The sequence below is a fragment of the Felis catus genome, chromosome C2 (assembly GCF_018350175.1).
Source record: "Felis catus isolate Fca126 chromosome C2, F.catus_Fca126_mat1.0, whole genome shotgun sequence".
Taxonomy (NCBI): Eukaryota; Metazoa; Chordata; class Mammalia; order Carnivora; family Felidae; genus Felis; species Felis catus.
In genome coordinates this window covers 103,683,039-103,706,993 of record NC_058376.1, presented here as the reverse complement: position 1 = coordinate 103,706,993, position 23,955 = coordinate 103,683,039, and the positions used below count along the sequence as shown (strand labels likewise).

The following is a 23,955-nucleotide window of genomic DNA, read 5'->3' as shown; positions in this document are numbered from 1 at the left end:
ACACACACACAACAATATATTGAGATTGTACCCTAATCTTTAAAACTTGCAGTAGCCCAGGAATGGGAGAAATTCTTTTACAAGATCTTCAACAGTAATCTTCAGTGGAAGAGGAGAGTTCCTTTGCTTTTTTGTGTATTGTTTTGTAGTCCTCTTAACATCTAGACGCACAAAAGTATAATTCTTGAGGGAAACTGAGGCTACCAGCATGGAGATGTCTAGTTTGAGAAGCTAAGCCAAATATTTTATCTTGTAATGTAAAACTGGTATGTCTTGCCAAAGAGTGGTATTTTAGCAAAGCCAGACCATGCAGACTTGTGTCTAACACAGGAGAAAGGATTACTTTCCATATTTGGATTTAGGCCATGCTCTGTTTGTTTTGCTGGAGGTGTGTATATGTGTTCTTTGTGGAGTAATGTGCAGAGAATTAGGAGCAGAACCTCTAAAACTAGAGGAGAGCTAAGCATACCTGATCTACCTTTGGAACTTTGGAAAAGTGACCTGGACTTGGTCCAATGTAGCACAGAGTGGACTGTGGATATGCCCACTGAGATTCTATAACCCAGAATATGCTGATGTTTGTGCCATTATGTCATCATTGTCCTGATGGGTGGGAGGGGGTGGAGCTTAGGATGACCATAGCCTTGCTTTGGTGGTGATTCTTTTGAAAGGAAACAATTCTACTGGCAATCATCCACGTGACTAGTAGTTGTAAATTATTGGGGTGCAAAATTTAGGGATGGAGGATGGACAGGAACTAGAGAGGAAGAACTTTTATCTCCTTTTCAGTCCTTGCTGGAAGTATGATGTGGACTGTGAGACATCAAGATAGATGGGAGCCAAACAGGGAGGTAGTCAAGGCAAGGTTCCATTGGTGGTGGCATCTTTGAGAGAAGCCACTTCTAAGAGCAGTAAGAAATGACCACGTCTGCTAAACTCCCCTGCCAACCTATCTCAGCTCTGGCGGGGGTTTAAGGGAAGGGCTTGTCCCAGCCAGGAGACAGTGGTAAGGAGCAAAATGCTGCCTCTCCCCTATAGGACAAAGGGGTGATAAGGACGATGTCCCCAGTTAGCAAAGACACACAAATATTTTCCTAAGGGCATCAGTTCTATACAAATCAATTAATTAATGGAGTGTGTACCCATTACTCATTGGTTCTGTCTTTCCCTTATATAGATCCACAATCTCCTATCAATAATTCTGAAATCCCAGTGATTTTGAAAACAATATTTTTTCATAAGTTTACCACTTGCAGATGTCGGACTTCTTAGCCTCCATAATTGCATGAACCTATTCCTTATGATAAATCGTTTATATATATATCTATATCTATAGATATAGATATAGATATAGATATAGATATATATGGAGAGAGAGAGAGAGGGAGGGAGATAGATAGATATGTAGGTAAATAGATTTAGGGGATATACATTTATTGATTCCATTTCTCTGGAGATTCCAACTAATACACTAGATAATGAATACACTCCTTTCATAAAATACTTGGTTAGGGAGAGCTTTAACTGTCATACATTTACAATAGCCTCATTCTTTTAACTGCTGGATGATATCCCTAGTTCTATGGTATATTTAACCATTTCCTTTGTAATAGATATGTAAGTTCTTTATGGTTTCTATTTTCAGAATAATTGCATGTAACTTTTGGAAGAGAAGGTTGCTTCCATTATAGATTGAGAATTGCTGAGCCAGTCTAGCCATAGGGTGAAACACATAGGAGAGGAAAATGGAAGTATCTTCCACAGTGAGAATTTGTTCATTCTGTATCACAGACCTTAGGACAATAGCTTCCATTCTTAAAGCTTTGTGACCATATTTTGCCAAATAAGGACATTGTTAAAAAGGCACAACAAAATAAAAAAAAACTTTCTACCTGTTATCATCATCGTTTAAAAAAACAGGCTGTTTTAACATAAAGACACAGAGGCAACCTTAGCTTAATGGATGGTCAAATTAAATAAATTCAACTGTATTCAAAATTCACTTCACTGTCTTTATTCTGTCTTTGTAGTCAGCAGGTAAAAAGTTTCTCACTCACCTGTTTCCATTTCCATATGCATCAGAAGCAACTGTTTTAATATTATTCTGACTTCTGGAATTAAAAAATTTGGAAGAAAAGTAAAGTGAGAGAGTTCCTGCCTTCTGCAAAAGGGAGAACTCACAACCTAAGAAAAGCTGGTTATGGATGTTTCCTCAAACTCTGACATAGGAAGTGATTCTAGGATGAGTTGGAAAGAATTCAAACCTTGGCTTTTGAGATCTCCACCAAAAGGAGGCCTGGCATGGAAAGATGAGCATGATCTGGGCAGGGGGTTTCCTGAAGAGATTGACACCCATTGGGAAGACGCTGTGGCCTGATGTGCTCCATGATGGTACCACAATTATACATACCAGGACAAGTTATTCAGAGAAGAACATCTGAATCTATTAAGTCATCTTTATGCTGCTTTCCTTAACACATTTATCTTCTCTATCATGAACAAATTGTGAGAAGAATATAAAATTCATGAGAAGTGAAAAAATTGGTGATTGTCTTTTAAAATAAAATCACCACAGTCATAGCAGCTGTTCTATTTTCAAAGGCAAGGAGAAGAAGAGAGAGAAATGCTGGCCCAGCAGAAAAGTGAGTGTGAAAAATAAAAGGATGGAGAAGCATTTTCCATGATTAGAAAGGCCCCTGCAGCATTCTAAGCCAGGAGCATCAGTTCAGCCAGCACTATGGTCCTCCCCACCATCATCACGCTTGAGGCAGCAGGATATAGAGTGAGACCCCAGCTGAAGACCTGTGACTTAGAGTCAATTCTGCCACTCTTCAGGGGAAAACCTTGGACCAGCCAAATGGTCTTGCTGATCCTTTGTTCACTTCTCTATAAATCGGGATAAGAAGATTGCCTTGTGTGACAAGAGAATAAGATTAAAGCCCTGTGAAAATTGGAAAGTGTTATACAAGCAAATAGTTTGTTTGTATTAGTTGTTTGTAATAGTTACAAAATCCAGAAAGGTGAGGGGGGAGTTGGGGTAGGCCAAAGCTAGCCCATATGGGGACTATGTGCAAATTAGAAAAAAAAAGCCCCCTTTGGTGGACACAGCCCAGCCCCACCCCAGGACTCACAGCTAGGTTTAGTGGGACTTGGCTGGATTATAGTACTACATTATCCTCTCAGGTGCCTATGAACTATCTGCAAAACTCATGTGGCAGACCCAGTGGTCAGGGTCATTTGTTTGAGTCCTCGACTTCAAGGGGGTCCCAAATTCTGACTTCTATTCAGCAGAAATATGTGCAGAGAATTAGGATAAATCTGTACCACAATGATGATTCTAAGTGATATTTATCTAGCCAAGTCCAAATCCAGCGGGTGAGTGGTCTCAGTCCTGAGCTGCTTGGGCCTCCCTGAGACTTTTGTAAAGCCTAATTATTAATAACCTTAACAAAATCCAGTGATATTCAGCTTCAGTAAAGGTTTTTGGTTAAGTAGCTGCCTCAGCAATATTTAGATGTAGGACATAATAATTGCATGTAGACGCATATCCAATATGTGGTGTTCACCCTTGGACAGCATCTCATTTTGCCCTGTTTGAAACCAGCCTCGATACTGGACTCAGTACTCTTTGTTCATGGCTTGTTTTATCCTAGTCATGCTGTCCTTCTTTCCTTCTGTTAAATACACCCAAGTTCATCCTACCCCCGGACATTTGTGCCTGCTGTTCCCTTTGCCTAGATGCTGTTCTCCCAGATTTTTGCATGGCTCAGTGCCTTCAGCTCAAATGACTTCTCTCATCAGAGAGGCATCTGAAATAATTATGTTGCTTCTAAGCTGCATTTTTTTTTTTAATTTAGCATTTTAACATCTCTGAACCTGAGATGCATTTAACAATTGCTAGTGTCTTATGACTGTGATTAGCCAGGCGGCAGGCATGGCTTAATTGTCACTGCTTGTTGTACAGATGCAAATTTGGATGTTAGTCTTGGTGGGCCTACCAGACATCTGCCCCTTCTTTACAATTTAGTCAACCAATCAGGGACACTAGATACTGGCACCTACATATCTAAGAGAGAAAACTCAAAGGATATTTTAACGTGTTTTTTTTTTTTTAATGTTTATTTATTTTTGAGACAGAGAGAGACAGAGCATGAATGGGGGAGGGTCAGAGAGAGGGAGACACAGAACCCGAAACAGGCTCCAGGCTCTGAGCTGTCAGCACAGAGCCCGACGCGGGGCTGGAACTCACGGACCGCGAGATCATGACCTGAGCCGAAGCCGGCTGCTCAACCGACTGAGCCACCCAGGCGCCCCACAAAGGATATTTTAAAGATCATGACGATTTTCTTTTAAGACTTTATTTTTTAGAGCGGTTTTAGGTTAGCAGCAAAACGGAAAGGAAAGTACAGAGGCTTCCCACATACCCCCTGCCCCCACAGGTGCACAGCCTTCCCTGTTATCAGTATCCCTTACCATCATGGTACATTTGCAGGAAGGTTCTTTGGGTTTGAAAATGGTGAAGCAAACGCTAGCTTTCCTCACCAAAAATGAGAAAACACAATTCATTATCTGGAGAGATTCTCCTACGACGGAAGCCCACCTCAGGTCTAACCGTGTAACTGTATTTTATACAGTGTTAATTCATGTATGTATTTTAAACTTCAAATTTGTTTTAAAAAAATTATGTACCATATATATTTATGAGAAGTATCCATCTTTCCTAAGAAGACTTTATCAAGAGTATGACAGAAGAATTGAGATATTTATCTTCAAATTATTTGCTTTCCAAAGGCTGAGAAGATTTATTTTTCTGTTCATCTTAAAAATGAAAAAGTAGTAAAACAATAAATAAACTCAGTGACAGCTGACAGTATATATTTTCTAGGATCTGAAATTTGTATTCTTTTGTGGATTCAAACTTTCTCACTATTTCAAAATTATTTCAAATAGCTGATATTTCTCAAGTGGGGCTCATAGCCAAGTTTTAAAAGTATTTACTTCCACAATATGTATTTTACTTGGTCTATTTTGCTTACATTAAGTTAAGTAGCTAACCTCTCCATCTTCATTTAAACAAAGTAGTTCAGAGGCTCATAGTACTATCACTTTCAGTTTACTGAAAAATCTAAATTTGCTTCTCAAAAAGTAGCAAAACAGTGCTCAGCAAGCATATCCTTTTTAAAACTCAGAATTCAGTTTGGGTTTTTGTTTTATGTTGTTTTTATTGCTCATAACCTCCCAGGGAGTAACTGTATAGACATACACTGTCTTTTTTTTTTTTTTTTTTAACATTTATTTGCTTTTGAGAGAGAGAGGCAGAGAGAGAAGGGGGGACAGAGGATTCAAAGCAGGCTCTGTGCTAACTGCAGAGAATCCGATGTGGGGCTCGAACTCCCAAACTGCGAGATCATGACCTGAGCCAAAGTGGGATGCTTCACCGACTGAGCCATCCAGACACCCCTGTATGTCTCACAGTCTTGATTTTGTTTCAGAAAGTATGTTGAAGTGGAGGAAAAGAGATCTCCTAGTTCTTATTCATTCTTCTAGTTTTTGAACCAGGTTTTCTTAGTCCTGACTTTTTATAGGTAGATGTCATGTGTGAAATATACATGGCTAATGTTGATGACAATAGAAACATGGATTTCATACCTGCTTTGTCTGTTTGGCCCCCTAGTTTCCAGGAAGTGACTCTTCTTTTCATTTGCCCTGCCCCTCTTCTGTCTTATCCTCAGGCTCAATCCATGCCAACATTTGATCACAGTGGAGACACTTCTATTCTACCAACTTGCCCTTCCCCCCCCCCCCCCAACTCTCTTGGCCATAGTCTTGAATCAAAGCTGGGTCAATCAGAGTCTCTCTGATGGCCTTTGGAATGTAGACTAGAAATTCTAGGCTTATTTTGGGAACAGGGGAGTTGGAAACTCAGGTATCAACGGACACTTTCCGCCTTGTGAAGCAGGAAGTAGACTAAACCAGTGTGTAGTAAGAGAGGAGGAAAAAAGGAGATGCAGAGATTGAAGCTGACTTGAAAGCTAAGGGGTGGAGGTGGGGGTGGAGGAAGAAAGACTTCCTGGCTTGGCTGCTTCCTACTCTTGGACCATTTGAATCAGCTCTGCGTTTTTATGATAAATTATCTTGTTTAAATTTCAGCTAGAGGTGGTTTCTGTTACTTAGAAGTGTTAACCAGTACGGTGTTTCCACATGAAACTTTGGGGAATTTCTCTTATTTCTTAATTGTTTTTGTTAGATGGCTGTTGTAATAACCACACAAGGACTTTACTCAGAGAATTTTTCTCACTTTTTTTTATATATTTATTTTTGAGAGAGAGAGAACAGAGGAGGGACAGAAAGAGAGGGAGACAGTGGATCTGAAGCAGGCTCTACGCTGATAGCAGAGAACACAATGAGAGGCTCAAACTCACAAACTGTGAGATCATGACCTGAGTTGAAGTCGGACACTTAACTGGCTGAGCCACCCAGGCACCCCTTTCTTCTTTTTTTTTAATCTTATATTTACATGTTTAGTATCTTAATCTTTCTTTCTTCTTTCCTTGATAGAATCAATATTACATGTCTCTCTGTGAGGGGAGTGTAAAGGGTTTCAAGAAAATCTGCAACGGCTAGGATGATATGGTCCATATACATTCTCTAAGTAAAACTCCCTTCAGGGACAAAACTCTTCAAAGACGAGAAACATCTGGGGATAGAATCCAAATTTAGCAGGACACAGGCAGCAAAGGTCAAAGTAAAAGAACATTCAGCTTAATAGTGCGATGGAGGTAGAAAGGAACAATCAAATTTCAAAATGTAAGCATGCCATATTCTTGCCAATTTTTCTTTAGAAAAAACATTGAAACAAGAGAACTGTAGAGGTATAATGTTCTAATATAAACTTATCATCAAGGTTTAGATAGAAAGTTAAACTCTAAAAAGTTATCCAAAACAACATTATTTTTTAAAAGTTTAGGAAAACTACTTAGACATACAAATTAAGAAACAGAAAAGGGAGATAAAATTCTATGAAAATTCAGGAAATGGAGAATAATATTCCTATAGATGATGAAAACTTGCCCAAAGGACATTCTCATAAAGCAGATTAAAAACTATAATATCTCAAATCAAGCTAGAATACAAAGCAAATGATATAACAAATGAAAGAATAAATAAGTTTTATTTGACGTGATGGATCTCAGAAAAGAATTAAAATCATTAAGAAATGAACAAAATGAAAAGGCAGCCTACTTAATGGGAGGGCATATTTGCAAATTATCTATCCAATAAGGGGTTAATATCCAAACTATACAAAAAACTTGTGCAACTTAACATTAAAAAAATCTGGTTAAAAAATGGGCAGAGGGCCTGAATAGACATTTTTCCAAAGAAGACATACAAATGGTAAACAGACACGACAAAGTGCTCAACATCACTAATCATCGTGGAAATGCAAATTAAACCACAATGAGATATTACTTCAAACCAGTCAGATGACTAATGTCAAAAAGACAAGGACTAACAAGTGTTGGTAAGGATGTAGAGAAAAAAGAACCCTTGTGCACACTGTTGGTGGGAATGTAAATTGGTGCAGTCACTGTGGAAAAGAGTATGGATTTTCCTCAAAAAAATTAAAAAGAGAAGTACCATATAACCCAATTATTCCACAGCTTGGTATTTACCTAAAGAAAACAAAATACTAGTTCAAAAAAGTATATGCATTCATACGTTTATTGACACATCATTTACAATAGCCAGATACAAAAGATTTGGAAACAAGTATCCATCAATAGATGAATGGATAAGGATGTGGTATGTGTATACAATGGAATATTACTCAGCCATAAAAAAGAATAAAATCTTGCCATTTGCAACCATATGGAAGGACCTAGCACATATTATGCTGAGTAAAATAAGTCAGAGAAAGACAAATACCACATGATTTCACTTATATGTGGCATCTAAAACAACAACAAAAACAACAAAACAAATGAACAAACAAAAAACCAAAACAAACAGACTCGAATACAGAGAAAAATTGGTAATAGCTGTAGGAGGCAGAGAGAGGGCAAAATAGGTGAAGTGTATTAAGAGGTACAAACTTCCAGTTATAAATAAACAAGGAATGAAAAGTATAGCATAGGGAGTATAGTCAATAATATTATAATAACTGGTGACAAATGGTTAATTACAGTTATTGTGGTGAGAATTACATAATATATAGAATTGTCTAATAATTATGTTGTACACCTGAAACTAATACAACATTGGATATCAATTATACTTTAGTTAAATTTTAATCTAAGCTTTAAAAATTATGTGCTGAAAACAATATTACACAATGCCTAATATCAAAAAACTAGAGATTATCAAGATGTATTATTATTTACTATCAAATTAATGCATTTTTGTGTAGACCTTATTATACAGCTTCTTCTGTATCCTCTATTTAATATCCTCTCATTGGGGTGCCTGGGTGGCTCAGTCGGTTGAGTGTCTGACTCTTGGTTTTGGCTCAGGTCTTGATCTCCTGGCTTCATGAGTTTGGTTCCTGCTTGGGGCTCTTTGCTGACAGCATGGAACCTGCTTGGGATTCCTCTCTCTCTGTCTCTCTGTCTGCCCCTCCCCCACTTGCACTGTCTCTCTCTCAAAATAAATAAACTTTAAAAATTATAATTAAAGGTATATCTTCTATTTAATTAAAGAATATCTTGAGATTGTAAAGCAAATTGGGAACTGTTGCAAATGGTGCCTTTTTAAACCAATCTTTGTTAACCAAAGTTTTCTTAATACTTTGTAACTAAAACAAAATACAGAAATAAACTGGGTGATAAGGTTGATACACTGCTGCTGTTTGCCATAGCTCCCTGTTTAAAAATTTTATGTTTGCTAATTTTATGTTCACCTTTGTTTTTATTGTCTGCATACTAGGTAAGTATCATAAATTTGAGTTTATAGAACAAACATCTGTTAATAAAATACCACTTTTATTACCTTCACGTGTTAAGATAGAAATGGAGAACTGAAACAAAATCAAAACTAGAAAAAGAATACAAAATAATGCCTCAATGGAAGATGAAACGAAGGGAAATTTTTAAAAATCACAAAGAGAGAGAGGTGAAAAGGAGTCAAAAACCAATAAGACAGTGCACCTGGGTGGCTCAGTCAGTTAAGCGTCTGACTCTTGACTTCAGGTCATGATCTCATGGGTTCATGGGATTGAGCCCTCCTTTAGGCTCTGGGCTGGCAGTGCAGAGCCTGCTTGGGATTCTCTCTGTCCCTGTCTCCCTGCCCCTTCCCCACTCGTGCATGCCAGCTCTTTCTCTCTCTCAAAATAAAATAAACTTAAAAAATATAAACAGTGAGACAGGCAGAGAAGGTCAACATAATTAGTAATATCTGAGGAAAATCTTGACAAAGAAAAAAACCCTGAAATCTGTAATTTGAGAAACTGAAATGAGAATTAAAATGAAATATTGAGAGGGCACTCAGTTTATTTGATAAAGCTGACCCAGAATGACCATCACTGAGATACAGTCTAGTGAAATTATTGGACTTTAAGGGGAAAGAAATAAAAATTCCTTTAGGTACTTAGAGAAATAGCCCAAGTCATTTATATAGGGAAGAAAGGAATATTGTCTTTACATTTTTCAACATCAACACTTTATTCTTAAAGAAAAGTAAGTAATATATTTAAGATACTCAAAGCAGGAAAATATGAGGCAAGAATTTTATATCCATACACGCTGTCATCAGCATAAGAACTCAGGGAATAGTATTCTTGATGAGTCTACTGGAGAAGGGGATTAAAATAAGTAAAATACTTAAAGTGACATTGATAAAATGACTTGATAAGCATTTAACTTCTACGCGGAACTAAGACTAAGTGAGAGATATAAGGCAGAGAATGTAGTATGTAATGGCTGAATGCTCTGACAATGGAGATATAGTACGATTGTAAAAAGAAGTGGCATGAGAATGTGGAGAGCATATGAGATTTTGTACCTCTCTCCAGTCATCACATTGATGGTATTGTCACTGGCTCCTACTGACTAGAGATGGAATAACTTGGGTATCACTAAGAACAATAAGAACAAAACACACCAAATATATTTAAATCCATGATTTCACCCTGATCCAAAAAATTAATTGGTCATCACTGAAGGATGCTTGGAAATCAACTCTTTATTTTGAAAATTGATAAATAAGAGAAAACAACCAAGCATTTTTCCTGCCTTTCCTGTATAAACTGTAACACTAGGTAATCAAATAGTAGATGATGTGAATTTTCTCTTTATGGAAGAAGTCCATCAGATAGCTGAAGAAGAAAGAATAGAATTTGAATATCAACATTTTTTTGGCCATCCGTAATGAATTATTGAATCTAAGCATTGAGCATCAGTGGCTGCCACCATCACAAAAAGACAGACAAACAGATATTTTGTGCCTGGAAAAAATGCAGCACCACCTATAAAGTAGTTTGTCCCCCTACCCCCAAATTAGTAACAGTAACCAAACTTGAATGTGACTCAGTCTGGAAATACAGGAAGGTCCTTCTATTGTGGCCTGCAATCCAAGTTATGACCACTCTATTTTGGAGCTTGAAAAGGCCAGATGCTTCTATGCCCCAGACTGAAGTTGTTTTAAATATTTGGTGGCTGCAGTAAAAGCAGAGCACCTTACTGTGTTCTCCTAAGAATCTTCAACTAGAAAAAGGAGCAAACTCACTAGCAAAGAATAGATTTAAAAAGTTTTAACTTCCAAATGGTCTGGAGCTAGCTATGGATTGGGGGGGGGGGGGTGGAGAATAGAGAGGATAGTAAGTAAATGATAACCATACACATAAAAAAAATATGGAAGCACATTACCAACAAATTTCTAAATCAGAGCAATAGCCTATGAATTTCAATCAACTATCCATGGCCCCAGATCTAAACTCGGCATGAATTCAGTTGCAAAATTTGTATAACTCCCCAAAAGGCAGCCTCCCAAATCATATCTTGAATGAAATCTTGGAAGAAAACAAACCAGGAAAATCCTCCTGACATAATTAATGAATTTTTTTTTCATTGAGGTATTTGACCTATCTTAAATTTATCTTGGTAAAAGGAATGAGGTTATCTCTACACCATTTATTGAACAGTTCTTTTCTCTACTAATGTCTAGAATGCTACCTTTATAATACTTTAAATTCTCATACATATTTGTATCTATTTCTGGATTCCATTCTGTTTCATTGATCTACTTATTTATGTAGCACTACCTAAATTTTAAAAATGGTACTAAGAGGAATGCTATATTATTGCATGAATTATAAGGAACTACTGAAAACCTTAACCTCTGGAATGTCAGAAATCAGGAAGCTTCAAGAAATAGATATTTTTTAAAGCATTTTGCCATTAAGGTGACTTAGGTCTAACAATTCACATTCTGAGTGGCTTTTGTCCAAAATTTCAAATTCCTGGGAAGATTTAATTGGCTCAGTTTAGGCTGGGTATCAATCCCAGAATTGATTATCTATTCTTGGGGGCACACGTTTGTGTATTATAGATATGATTGATGAGTACTGAACCTTGTGTATCAAGGGAAGTTTCCAAAGAAACATAAGGTATTGTAAGCTGAACAGTACTTTGAAAACTGTCTTCTCCACTATGCCCATCAACCCATTTCATACATCTGAAGCTCTCCTATCTCTGAATGATGCAGTTCCCCCACCCAAAATTGCAGCCACCCCTTCCCAATAGAAAATGATATAAATTTGTGTCCCTTTATTGATCTAGCGGTAATACCATAGGACCATATACCTGTAAGCCAAGGATTTCCTAGAGTATGCCTACTCTTCCAGTTCTGTCAGATACCCTTAGATACTCTACAGCCCATGAATTAGCTGGAAAATTTTAATCATCACTAACACATGCTAAATAATGGTGGTTTTTAAGCTGGGGTGCAAGTACATTTAGAGATACATAAAACCTTCCTAGGGGTACTCACTCCAGCATGAAAAGTTCTGAGAGCATCAATGTCCGGAGACTCAGCTTCAATATGGAGTCTTTCTTGTAATTGGTTTGCCTAAGATGTGTTTGAGTTAGAGGACTCTTGCCTCTCCCAACTTTCCTGTCTCCTCCTTTACAGTAGACTTTCCTTACTTTACAACTATACCTTTCCCCCATCACAGATCTTATTACTATGTTTCATCTACCAGGTGGTAAAACCTCAGAAGGACCAAACTACAAGCTATGCTATTTTATATTTTATTTTATTTTATTTTATTTTATTTTATTTTATTTTATTTTATATTTTTATTTTTATTTTTTAAATATATTGTCAAGTTAGCTAACATACAGTGTATACAGTGTGCTCTTGGCTTTGGGAGTAGATTCTTAAGATTCATCGCTTCCATACAACACCCAGTGCTCATCCCAAAAAGTGCCCTCCTCAATGCCCATCACCCATTTTCCCCTCTTCCCTGCCCTCCCCATCAACCCTCAGTTTGCTGTCTGTATTTAAGAGTCTCTTATGGGTTTGCCTCCCTCTCTGAAACTATTTTTTCCCCTTTCCTTCCCCCATTGTCTTCTGTTAAGTTTCTTAAATTCCACATGAGTGAAAACATATGATATCTGTCTTTCTCTGACTTATTTCACTTATCATAATACTCTCCAATTCCATCCATATTGTTGCAAATGGCAAGATTTCATTCTTTCTCATTGCCAAGTAGTATTCCATTGAATATATAAACCACATCTTTATCCATTCATCAGTTGATGGACATTTGGGCTCTTTCCATAATTTGGCTATTGTCATTGGTGTTAGAGAAGCTTTCTTTAATCAAGGTACCTTTATAACCCACAGGAAAGCTTTGTGTCTTTTGCTATCTCATGTGTTTTTCAGTGGAGAGTGAAACATGACATTAGAAACAGAATATTAGAAACAGTATTAGATGGGGCGCCTGGGTGGCTCAGTTAAGCGTCCGACTTCAGCTCAGGTCATGATCTCACGGTTCATGAGTTTGAGCCCTGTGTCAGGCTCTGTGCTGACAGCTTGGAGCCTGGAGCCTGCTTTGGATTCTGTGTCTCCCTCTCTCTGTGCCCCTCTGCAGCTTTCTCTCTCTCTCTCTCTCTCTCTCTCTCTCTCTCTCTCTCAAAAGTAAAACATTAAAAAAATTTTTTTTTAGAAACGGAGTATTAGAAACAGGAGAAATGGCAATTTTTATTCAATGACTTAGTCCCTTTTATCCCCTGACTCTTTTAAAAAGAATTATTTTTCTGTGAGAGAGTCCCTTGACCATTAGCAGGAAATTCGGGGGCTCTGGCACCTTTCTCCTGGGTGACAAACCCATGACAAGGTTCTTTTCCCTGTCTAACTTGTACACTCAAGATATGACAAGACCAGTTCGAGAAATATCCATGTGCTTAGAAGCAAGCTCTCTGCATTTATACCACTCTTGGTAAGCTTGGTGGTTAATTTCATGCACTTGTGCCTTTGTGTATGTCTCAGTGGCATGTTTTTCAAATATTCAAGAAAAAGGAAGCAAAAAATTTCATTTTTACTTCTAAGAATTGGATCAATATTATATCTTCAAAGCAAAGGAACAGATATTGAGGATGAGTAGGTGTTTTATTTTATGTTTCTTGGACACCACAGAGCTCCTTAATAAACATTCAAAGTCAGTTTTTTGTCAGTGTCAGAATCACTGAAGGCATTCTGGGGTGTTATGGATGAAATCAGTGAGAAGACTTGGGGATTTGAGCCAGAAGAGTCTACATGGACTACGACAGCATGCAGAGTTGCATTAAGGAATAATGCTTCAATAAATATAGAAGTAGACATGAAGCATCCTACTGCACTTCCTGAGTGCTGCTTTCTTGGAGCTGACCATATGGTAAAATCTCTGGGAATTAAGCTATGTGGAAACATACATTTGTGGAATCCAGAAAATTGTTACAAAATTTGAAAAATGTTTTAGAAATAGATTTTCCAGCTCATGGTGTCCTGGAAAAATCTGATTTTTCTATGGATTGTGAGATCTGTTCTGCTTATCAACTTGATAGTGCCATTCCTAATCAAGTGTGTCATAATTCCCAATGTGGACAGCTTCAAATTTTCTTCTATGAGTGGTTAAGAGGACTACTGACTAGTAGACAGAGTTTTAACATCATTTTTGGTGAATGTCCATATTGTGGTGAGCCAATAACCTTGGAAATGTCTGGGAGGAAACCCTGAAATACGAATGTAACATTTCTGTGAAGAACTAGAAACTTTAGAAATTACCGAAAAGATTTTAGTTGATATCTTCAGAGAAAATATAAAACAAAACATACTAATGTCAAGAGAAAAAGAATGGTGAACCCATAATAATACACATCTGCCTTTGTCTCCTCACTAAGAGTAAACTGGGAAATTGTAAGACAAAATCCTGTAGAACATTCTAAGTCTGTGACCTCTATACCAGTTATAGAAGTTGTATGTGTCAAGATGGAGATCTTAAATTATTGAGTCTCTAGACTGGTAAAATTTTGATGGGGTTCATAAAATGAATTGGGGATGAATATGTATTTTATCTTTTGTTAAACACTTATTCAGACTGGTAAAAGAATCATTTTCATTAACATTTAACAATAGTATTGTTTACTCTATATCTGTATTTATTTTTCCTTAAAGTGAAGTCTGCTGGCTGTCACTCATGAACCACTTCTCCATTCATTTATTTATTCCTAAAAGGTACTAATTAGATATATATTAACTAACAGGAATGTGTTATGAATTTTTAGGAGTAATGCATTTAACAGCATTCGCTGAAATTGCTTTCTTTAGATCTGCTTTGCTAGTAACCCAACATTTTTCTTTTATTTGGTTGTTAATTTGCACAAAATAGATTAAATTTGTTAATGTTTACAAAATAGATTAAAATGTACTCTTAGGAACTGCGTTTATGATAAGTGTTATCCAAATGGAATCAGGATGTAATGCCCCAAGTTAAATATTGTATTCAACCAAGATTAGTTCCTTGTTTTGCAAATGATGATTTGCTGTTCTAATTCTGTCAAATGTATGCTTACCAACTATCATTTTCAGACATTAAATACAGTTGCATGTGGGGTGCCTGGATGGCTCAGTCTGTAGAATATGTGACTCTTGATCTTGGGGTCGGGAGTTCGAGCCCCACTTTGGGAGTGGAGATTGCTTAGAAAAAAAAGGGAAATGAAACTATGTATGTATATAAAGAGAAATCTAGGTGTATTCTAGTATCCATGCATATAATGTCATATCAGTATCCATTTCTTCGTATATCTGTTACCTTTTTAAGGCACTTTCAGACTATCAAATATTGCAGTTTTGTATTAATATAGTTCTTAGTTAATAGTAAAAAACCATAATGTGAAATTTCCAGTTTTATGGGGAACCATTTCTGTCCAATTAGAGCTTGAAAACTAAGGTATTTCTTAAAGAAACAGGAATACTTAATAGTCATTTAGTAAGTATGGGTTAAGATTTTAAGTGTAGTTTCCAGAAATGAGAAAGTGAGTAACTTTAATGATTGGGTTTAAAAAGTCCTTTGCAACTCAAGTGGTCTGTAATTCTTTGCTTGCAGTAATGTTGAAGGAGGACCTAATTGTCAGTATTGTCAGCTATTGGATTCTTAAAATTATTTTTCATGATAGATACCATGTGATTTTTAAAAAATAACTCGGGAGGGGGCACCTGGGTAACTCAGTTGGTTAAGCATTAGACACTTGATTTCAGCTCGGATCATGAGATCGAGCCCCACATCCTGCTCTGCACTGACCGTGCAGAGCCTGCTTGAGATTCTCTCTCCTTTTCTCTCTGCCCCTCTTCTACTTGTGCTTGTGCTCTCTCTCTCTCTCTTTCTGTCTCTCAAAATAAATAAATATTAAAATAATTAAAATTAAAAACAATAAAAACTCAGGAGGAATTCAAAGAACGAAATGATAGCACTAGAACAAAACTCATTCTATTCCTGTCTACTCATTAATAGGAATAGCACTTCTCAGAAATAAAATCTATAGAGATTTAAAAATTTGAATATAATTGATGCTGTGCCCTTTCTCCTTCTACTAATGAGTATTTTTCATCTATAAATCCATAGCTATATAGTTTAAAAATCTCTAATTCAATAAGAGATGAATGTCTAATAAACCTTTTATTTTTATATTTATTATTTTTCATCAAAATATTTTTGTATGTTGTTTTGGTCATTGTGTTTATTTAACAATTGTAAGGTTGAGTCATTCTAGGAGACATTTTTTTAACCTTAGAGTCTTGTATTCCAGAGAATCTAAAAACATTAATTTCAATATATATATGTGGTTTCGTGACACAGAGTAGGAAAATGATGGTCAATATATGACACTCAAGCATAAACATATAATATGTGAGGATAAAATTTTGTGAAGGAAGTTGAATGCAAATATGAATTCAAGGAGAAAAATAATGATCTAAAACTTTTGACTTTTATTTTATTTTATTTAAAAAAAATTTTTTTTTAACGTTTATTTATTTTTGAGACAGAGAGAGACAGAGCATGAAGGGGGGAGGGGCAGAGAGAGAAGGAGACACAGAATCGGAAGCAGGCTCCAGGCTCTGAGCCATCAGCCCAGAGCCTGACGCGGGGCTGGAACTCACGGACTGCAAGATCGTGACCTAAGCTGAAGTCGGACGCTTAACCGACTGCGCCACCCAGGCGCCCCTGACTTTTATTTTTTTAATTACTTTTTAGTTTTATAATTCATTTAATGGCAACCGGTAATCAAATTAGCAGTGGTTATCTTCAAAAGTTATTACTCTTGCTTTGCTTTCATTTTCAAGGATGATCAAATACCTAGAGTCAGAGACATCTCCTACATAAGTTTCATTTTATGAGTCAGACTTGGTTTATCACCAGCATTGATAAAACCAGACTTAGGGAAATAACTAGGTCTGGGGACACATGCACGGTCTTAATATAGCAAATGTTTAGCCTGCAAGAATTATTGCAAAATCACAACAGCGAAAATATTTGCAGAAACTTTTGACTTTTGAAAAAGAGCTTGTTCAAAACTGATGGCTACCAGATGGGCAGTGGGGGTGGGGTTGGGTAAAATAGGTGAAGGAGAGTAAGAGTGCACTTACTGTGATGAGCACTGAATAATGTATAGAATTGTTGAATCACTATATTGTACACCTGAAACTTACTATAATACTGTATGTTAACTACACTGGAATTAAAAAATAGGGAGAGGTTGTTCATATATTTTTAAATGGATGTTAGTAGCTTTCAAATTACTATACTGTTGAGTTTGTAGTGAATTTACTTAAAAGAATGATGTATTTTATTTAAAAATGTCAATATATATAATTGCCACAAATTTTAACCCCTTAAGCTCATGCTGAAAAATTTTAGGTTACCTAAAATTGTACAACAATGTTTTTTAAAAATTCTTTTGAAGAATTCTCGCAAAGAGGTTTGAAGGCTACTGCTATAAGCAACTTAGGGGAAAAGCAACTAACTTTTCCCTTAGGGGAAAAGGAAGAGGAAAGAGATTAGGGATCTTGTTTAAATTATGCTAATTCTTAAAAAAATAAGGGGAAGGGGCAAATATTTAATCTTCTGGTACTACTTTTGCATGCCAGGCAGAAGCCTGAAGTCTGAAGAAGGAGAAGTGAAAGCTATTACCTTCCCTTTAGAGGCATGACCCAGAAGTTGAATCTATCGCTTCCTCTATCCGTTAAATCTTAGTTCAGAACCATAGACAGTTGCAAGGAAAACTGGGAGATGTAAATATTATTCTGATGGCCAGTTGCCTAGTCAAGGAAATATAGTACAGGTCTTGTTCTCATTTTCACAAATGGTTATGCAGCCTTAGTTTGGTGTTAATGATTTCCCTTCTTTACCATTCTACTGTTCTGTTCTTTTTCTTTTTTTTCTTTTGTTTTCTTTTTCTTTTTTCTTTTTGGTGAGAGAGAGAATCTCAAGCAGGCTCCACACTCAGTGCAGAGCTTGACACAGGATTCAATCCCACAATCCTGGGATCATGACCTGAGCTGAAACCAAGAGTTGGATCCTCAACCAACTGAGCCATCCAGGTACCCCTCTACAGTTCTGTTCTTTAAGGCCAGAGTACGTGATAAGAACAGCAGGAGCATTATATTACTCCTTTACATTTTTTCGTCATTAAATAAATTTTTGTGTAGGGGTGCCTGGCTGGCTCATTCGGTTAAACATCCAACTTCGGCTCAGGTCATGATCTCACAGCTCGTGACTTCGAGCCCTGCGTTGGGCTCTGTGGTGACAGCTCAGAGCCTGCAGCCTGCTTCAGATTCTGTGTCTCCCTCTCTCTTTGCCCCTCCCCTGCTCATGCTCTGTCTCTCTCTCCTTCAAAAATAAATACACATTAAAATAAATAAATAAAGCAAATTTTTGTTTAGAGGCAATATTGACTGAGAAAGCATATTGGTATAGGATGTTCAGTAAGTAAACAGATGTTAGTCCTGGCAGAAGAATGATGGATAGGGAAAGCCTATTCAAATGCAAATTTAAGCATTTATTCTTGGTATGGTCTACATGACGAAAGGGGTCAAATAAAATCAGCCTGGCAACAGGTAGCTAGCTGTCAGGACCCTAGAGGAATGGTACCATCCTAGTGCTAGGATTTGCTACCCTGCTAGAAAATTAGGTACTCAACATTGGCAGGGCTGGCCTCTGTAAGGGAAGATTCCTTATTGAGCTCATGCATATGCCATCCCTGCAAAACCTATTGGTACTTCGCCTATTAGATAATTGAAGACACACCTAGCAGGTGAGGGAAAAGGATGACTGACATCCATAGAAACAGTACTCCTGTGCACATGGTTATTAAGAGCCTTTTCCTGTCCCCGTGGGCTTCTGTAATAAGTTAAATGGGATATGTATTAGTGAGTCTGTTGGCTTTGTAGTAAGTTCCAAATTCACAGTGGCTTAAGTAAGATAGAAGTTTTAGTCTCCCATAATATTTTAAACATAAACAGTCTGGAGTTGATATGATATTGGGGGTCCAGGTTTATTCTAATTGCTCTGTCATCTCTAGAATATTGTTTGCATGCTTATTAGTGTTTTATACTCATCACTACATTCACATGTCAGGCAGAAGCCTGAAGAAGGGAGAGTGAAAACTGATTCCCTTCCCTTTAAAGGCGAGATCCAGAAGTTGAGTCCATCACTTCCTTCTGTCCACTAAATGTTAGTTCATAGCCACAGATAGCTACATGGCAGGCTGGAAAATTCAGTACCTCAGTTATTTCAAGGGCTTACTCATCACATGCAGTCATGGCTAGTCTGCTGGACAGCATAGACATAGAAAATTTGCCTTCCTGCGGAAAGTGAGGTTGTATAGTGCTGCTTTGGGCCAAACTACCAGTTTATAGGAAATATGGAAGACAGAAGAACAAATCAAATGATGCCACAAGGAAACAACCAGACAAATTCTAAATCTGGGCCATTCTATAAGATAAATGACCCAGTTTTATCAATTAAATGATATTTTAAAAGGATTTTAAGAGATATAACAATCAAATGTGGTTAGTAATTTTGAATCTTAATTGGAACAAACTATAAAAAATACAATTTTGAGATAAGAAAATATGAATATATACTGTATATTAAATATTATTAAGGAATTATTGCTTATTTTTAAAGATATAATAATGGCATAGTGGTTATGTTAAAAAAATCTTTTTCAGTTACAAAGGCATACTAAAATGTCTGGGATTTGCTTTAAAAATATTTAAGCAAAAAGCAAACCATGGAGAGAAATAGGTGAAATGAAATTGGGAACATTTTAATAATTGCTAGTTATGTACCAGGTACATGAGAATTAATTATGATATTAAAATAAATAATAAAAATTTTAAAAAGAAATAAATATGGCAGCTGGTAATACGTCCAAGCTAACTATTGCTACACAGCCTTGAGTTGCCATATCTCTGCATTTTTCAAAGAATCAAAACTGCAGATTTAAAAAAATAAAATCTCTTGATTTCATAAAACAACAACAATGTGGCCAAATACAATAAATAGATCAGTGGGCTTGAATTTGTCCTTAGCCATCTGGTTCTTCTCTAGGAAAAGTTTGTTTTGTTAATAAGTTGTTTCTCCCCAAATTTACAGTGTATTCAACTTCTTTAATAACTGGAAACTGGTGGTTAAGGTCAGTGTCTGGGGACTCAGAGACTAGTGACAGATTGCAACAAACTGAATGGAGCTCTGAGTTTTGTCAGTGAAGGGCATGTAGCCAAAGGCTTAGGTCACAACATAAGTGTATGCAGAGAGGAACAGGTGGAGATACAGTATTGTCCTGCCATGGTGCTATGGGCTGAACTGTGTTCCCCCCACCCACAAGTTCATATGTTGAAGTCCTAACCCCTAGTACTTCAGAATGTGACTATATTTGGAGATGGGGACTTTAAAGTGGCAATTAAGTTGAAATGGAGTCATTAAGATGGGCTGTAATCTAATATGACTGATGCCCTTATCAGAGTAGATTAGGAAGAGAGCCAGGGAAGACGGCAGAGTAGGAGGCCTCCGAATTCACATCCTCCCACAGACACACTGAGGCAACAGCTACGTGTAATGCAACTCACTCTAAAAATGACCTGAAAACTGGTAGAACAGACTATCCACAGCTAAAGACTTAAAAGGAAGACTACATCAAAAAGGGTAGGAGAGGCAGAGATTCTGTTGCCAACCAAACCCCTGGTGTGGCAACCCACAAGTAGGAGGGACATCAGAGGCACAGAGGAGCAAAGGGGTCAAGTACCACACTGGGCACCTCCAGCCTTGGGGACCTGCACAAGGAAGATGAGCTATGATAATGTCTGTCTTTGAAAATCAGCAGGGCTTAACTCCAGGAGCTTTGGAAAGTAGCTGGGCTTAACTCTGGGAGAAGTCGATGGCTATAACTCTGCTCTTAAAGAGCCAGTGCAGTGTATCACTTGTTCCAAGATCTGGCACAGAAGTAGCAATTTGAAAATCACCTGGGTTATATGTGAAAGATTTGTTGAATAATTTTAGGACATGTGCCAGAGGGACAGGGATCTGCAGGAGCTTTCTCTTGGAATGGAAGGGCTAGTGGGCACCATTTTTCTTGTCTTCCTTCAGCCTTTCTAGTCAAACACCTGTGGGAGGCAGTTTGACATCCTCCACTTACCTTGTCAACACCACTTGCCCCACCCCAGCTTTCCCCTTTAGACCTACCACACCCAACTTGCCTGCTATGGCAGGTGTCCAAAGTGCCTTCTACATTGCCATACCTAGTAAGCATACTCATTTGGGACTAATGTCTTCCCAGAGTGACTACCACCTGCCACACCCAGTGGGGAGTTGGAGCTGATATTGGCACCTGTCCAGAGTGACTCCTGACCCACGGAGAGGGGGACCTAGCCCTATCAACCAGCACTCCTACAGTAGCCACAGCCCGGCCTCTCAGCTGGCAATGCAGGGATTGGGGCAAGACATTGCAACCAGTGTGCCCACATCAATCTTGGCCAGTCATTGCTGACAGCCAAGCTGGGGGCAGTTCAACCTACCAGTGTGTCCATAGCAGTTTCAGCCCACCCACAACAAGAGGGCTCACACAGCCCACATAGAGGACCCCCTGGAGCACCAGGTTCTGTGACCAAGAGGAAATGCACTACTGGCCACCACAGGACTTCTATACAGGCCACTACTTTCAAGACCAGGAGATATAGGTGACTTAACTAATATGCAAAAACAGAGAGGCAAAATGAGGAGATAGTGGAATATGTTCCAAAATAAAAGAACAAGATGAACCCCCAGAAAAAGAGCTAAATGGAGATGGAGAAATGCAATCTACCTGATTAAGAGTTCAAAGTAATGGTCATAAAGATACTCAACAGATGAGAGAAGAGTGAATGAAATCAGTGAGAACTTCAACAAAGAGATTTAAAAAAATTTAAAAAAGAACCTATCAGAACTGAAGAAAATAATAACTGAGCTGAAAAACACACTAGAGCGAATAATAGATTTGAAGATGCAGAAGAATAGTTCAGCACTCTGGAAGACAGGGAAGTTGAAAGCAACCACTCTGAACATCAAAAAGAAAAAAAGAAGTAAAAAGTGAGGATAAGTTAGGATGAAACGACATCAAGTATACTACCATGTGCATTATAAGGGCCTTAGAAGGAGAAGAGAGAGAGAAGGGGGCAGAAAACTTGTTTTAAGAAGTAATAGCTGAAGGGGCACCTGGGTGGCTCAGTTGGTTAAGTGTCTGACTTCGGCTCAGGTCATGATCTCGTGATTTGGGGGTTTGAGCCCCACGACGGACTCTGTGCTGACAGCTCAGAGCTTGGAGCCTGCTTCAGATTCTGTGTCTCCTCCTCTCTCTGCCCCTCCCATGCTCATGCTCTGTTTCTCTCTGTCTCTCAATAATAAATAAACGTTAAAAAAATTAAAAAAAAAAGTCATAGCTGAAAACTTCCTAACCTGGGGAAGGATACAGACATCTAGGTTGTAAAGGGGTAGTAGATCAATCACTTATAATGCTAGTATGAAGGTTAAAAGACACAAGTAGTAAAATCAATTATATCTACCAAAATTACTCGAGATACACAAAATAAAGATGTAAAATGTGGCATCAAATACATAAAATGTGGAGGGGGAATAAAAATGTAGTGCTCTTAGAATGTGTTCGAACTTAAGCAACTATCAACTTAATATAGACTGCTATATACATAGGATGTTATATATGAACCTCTTGGTAAATAAAATCCAAAAACCTATAATACATGCACATACACATAACAAGAGAAAGGAATCCCAGCATAACATTAAAGAAAGTCATCAAACCTCAAGGGCAGAGAGTTAGAGAAGAAGAAAGGAACAGAGAACTACAAAAACAACCAGAAAACAATTAACAAAATGGCAACAAGTTCATACCTATTATTAATTACCTTGAATATAAATTGACTAAATGTTCCTATCCAAAGAAATAGGGTGAGTTTAGTTGGTTAAAATACAAGACCTATCTATACACTGCTTACAAGAGACTCACTTTAGACCTAGAGACACATACAGACTGAAAGTGAAAGGGATGGGAAAAGATATTCCATGCAAATGGAAGCAAAAAAAAAAAAGCAAAAACAAAAACTGGGATAGCAATACTTATATCAGACAAAATAGACGAAACAAAGACTGTAACAAGAGACAAAGGACATTACATAATGATAAAGGGAATGATCTAACAAGAGGTTATAACAATTGTAAATATCTATGCACCCAACATAGAATCACCAAAATATATAAAGCAAATATTAATGGACATAAAGGGAGAAATGATAATAATACAATAATAGTAGGGGACTTTAACACCTTACTTGCATCAATGGATAGATCATCTAGACAAAGAAATCAATAAGGAAAGAGTGGCTTTGAATAACATATTAGACCAGATGAAGTCAATAAATAATACTGAACATTCCAACCAAACAGCAGAATACATATTCTTTTCAAGGCACATGAAACATTTTCCAGGTTAGATCACATATTAGGCTACGAAACAAGTCTCAATAAATTGAAGAAGGTTGAAATCATATCAAGCAGCTTTTCCAACCACAACAGCTTGAAACCAGAAATCAATTACAAGAAAAAAAAAACTAGAAGGAATACAAATGCATGGAGTCTAAACAGCATACTACTCAACAACCAATGGGCCAAAAAGAAACCAAAGAAATTAAAAAAAAAAAAAATACTTGGAGACAAATGAAAATGGAAACAACAGGTCACCATCTTTGGGACTCAGTGAAAGCAATTTTAAGAGGGAAGTTTATAGTAATTCAGACCTACCTCAAGAAACAAACAAATAAACAAATCTCAAATAAGCAATCTAACCTTACACATAAAGGATCTGGAAAAAGAAATCACAACAAAGCCCAAAGTTGGTAGAAGGAAGGAAACAACAAAGATCAAAATGGGAA

At 37.3% G+C, this 23,955-nt stretch overlaps 1 non-coding gene and 1 pseudogene across 1 annotated transcript; one reads left to right on the top strand and one right to left on the bottom strand.

Annotated features, from left to right (window-relative positions):
- Window positions 1-739: 739 nt before the first annotated feature.
- On the top strand, window positions 740-15,734 carry LOC101082683 (annotated as a pseudogene).
- Window positions 15,735-16,879: 1,145 nt separating this feature from the next.
- LOC111556441 lies at window positions 16,880-17,011 on the bottom strand. The gene has a single exon (XR_002735913.1). It is a non-coding gene; the product is annotated as a small nucleolar RNA SNORA72 (small nucleolar RNA).
- Window positions 17,012-23,955: the final 6,944 nt, after the last annotated feature.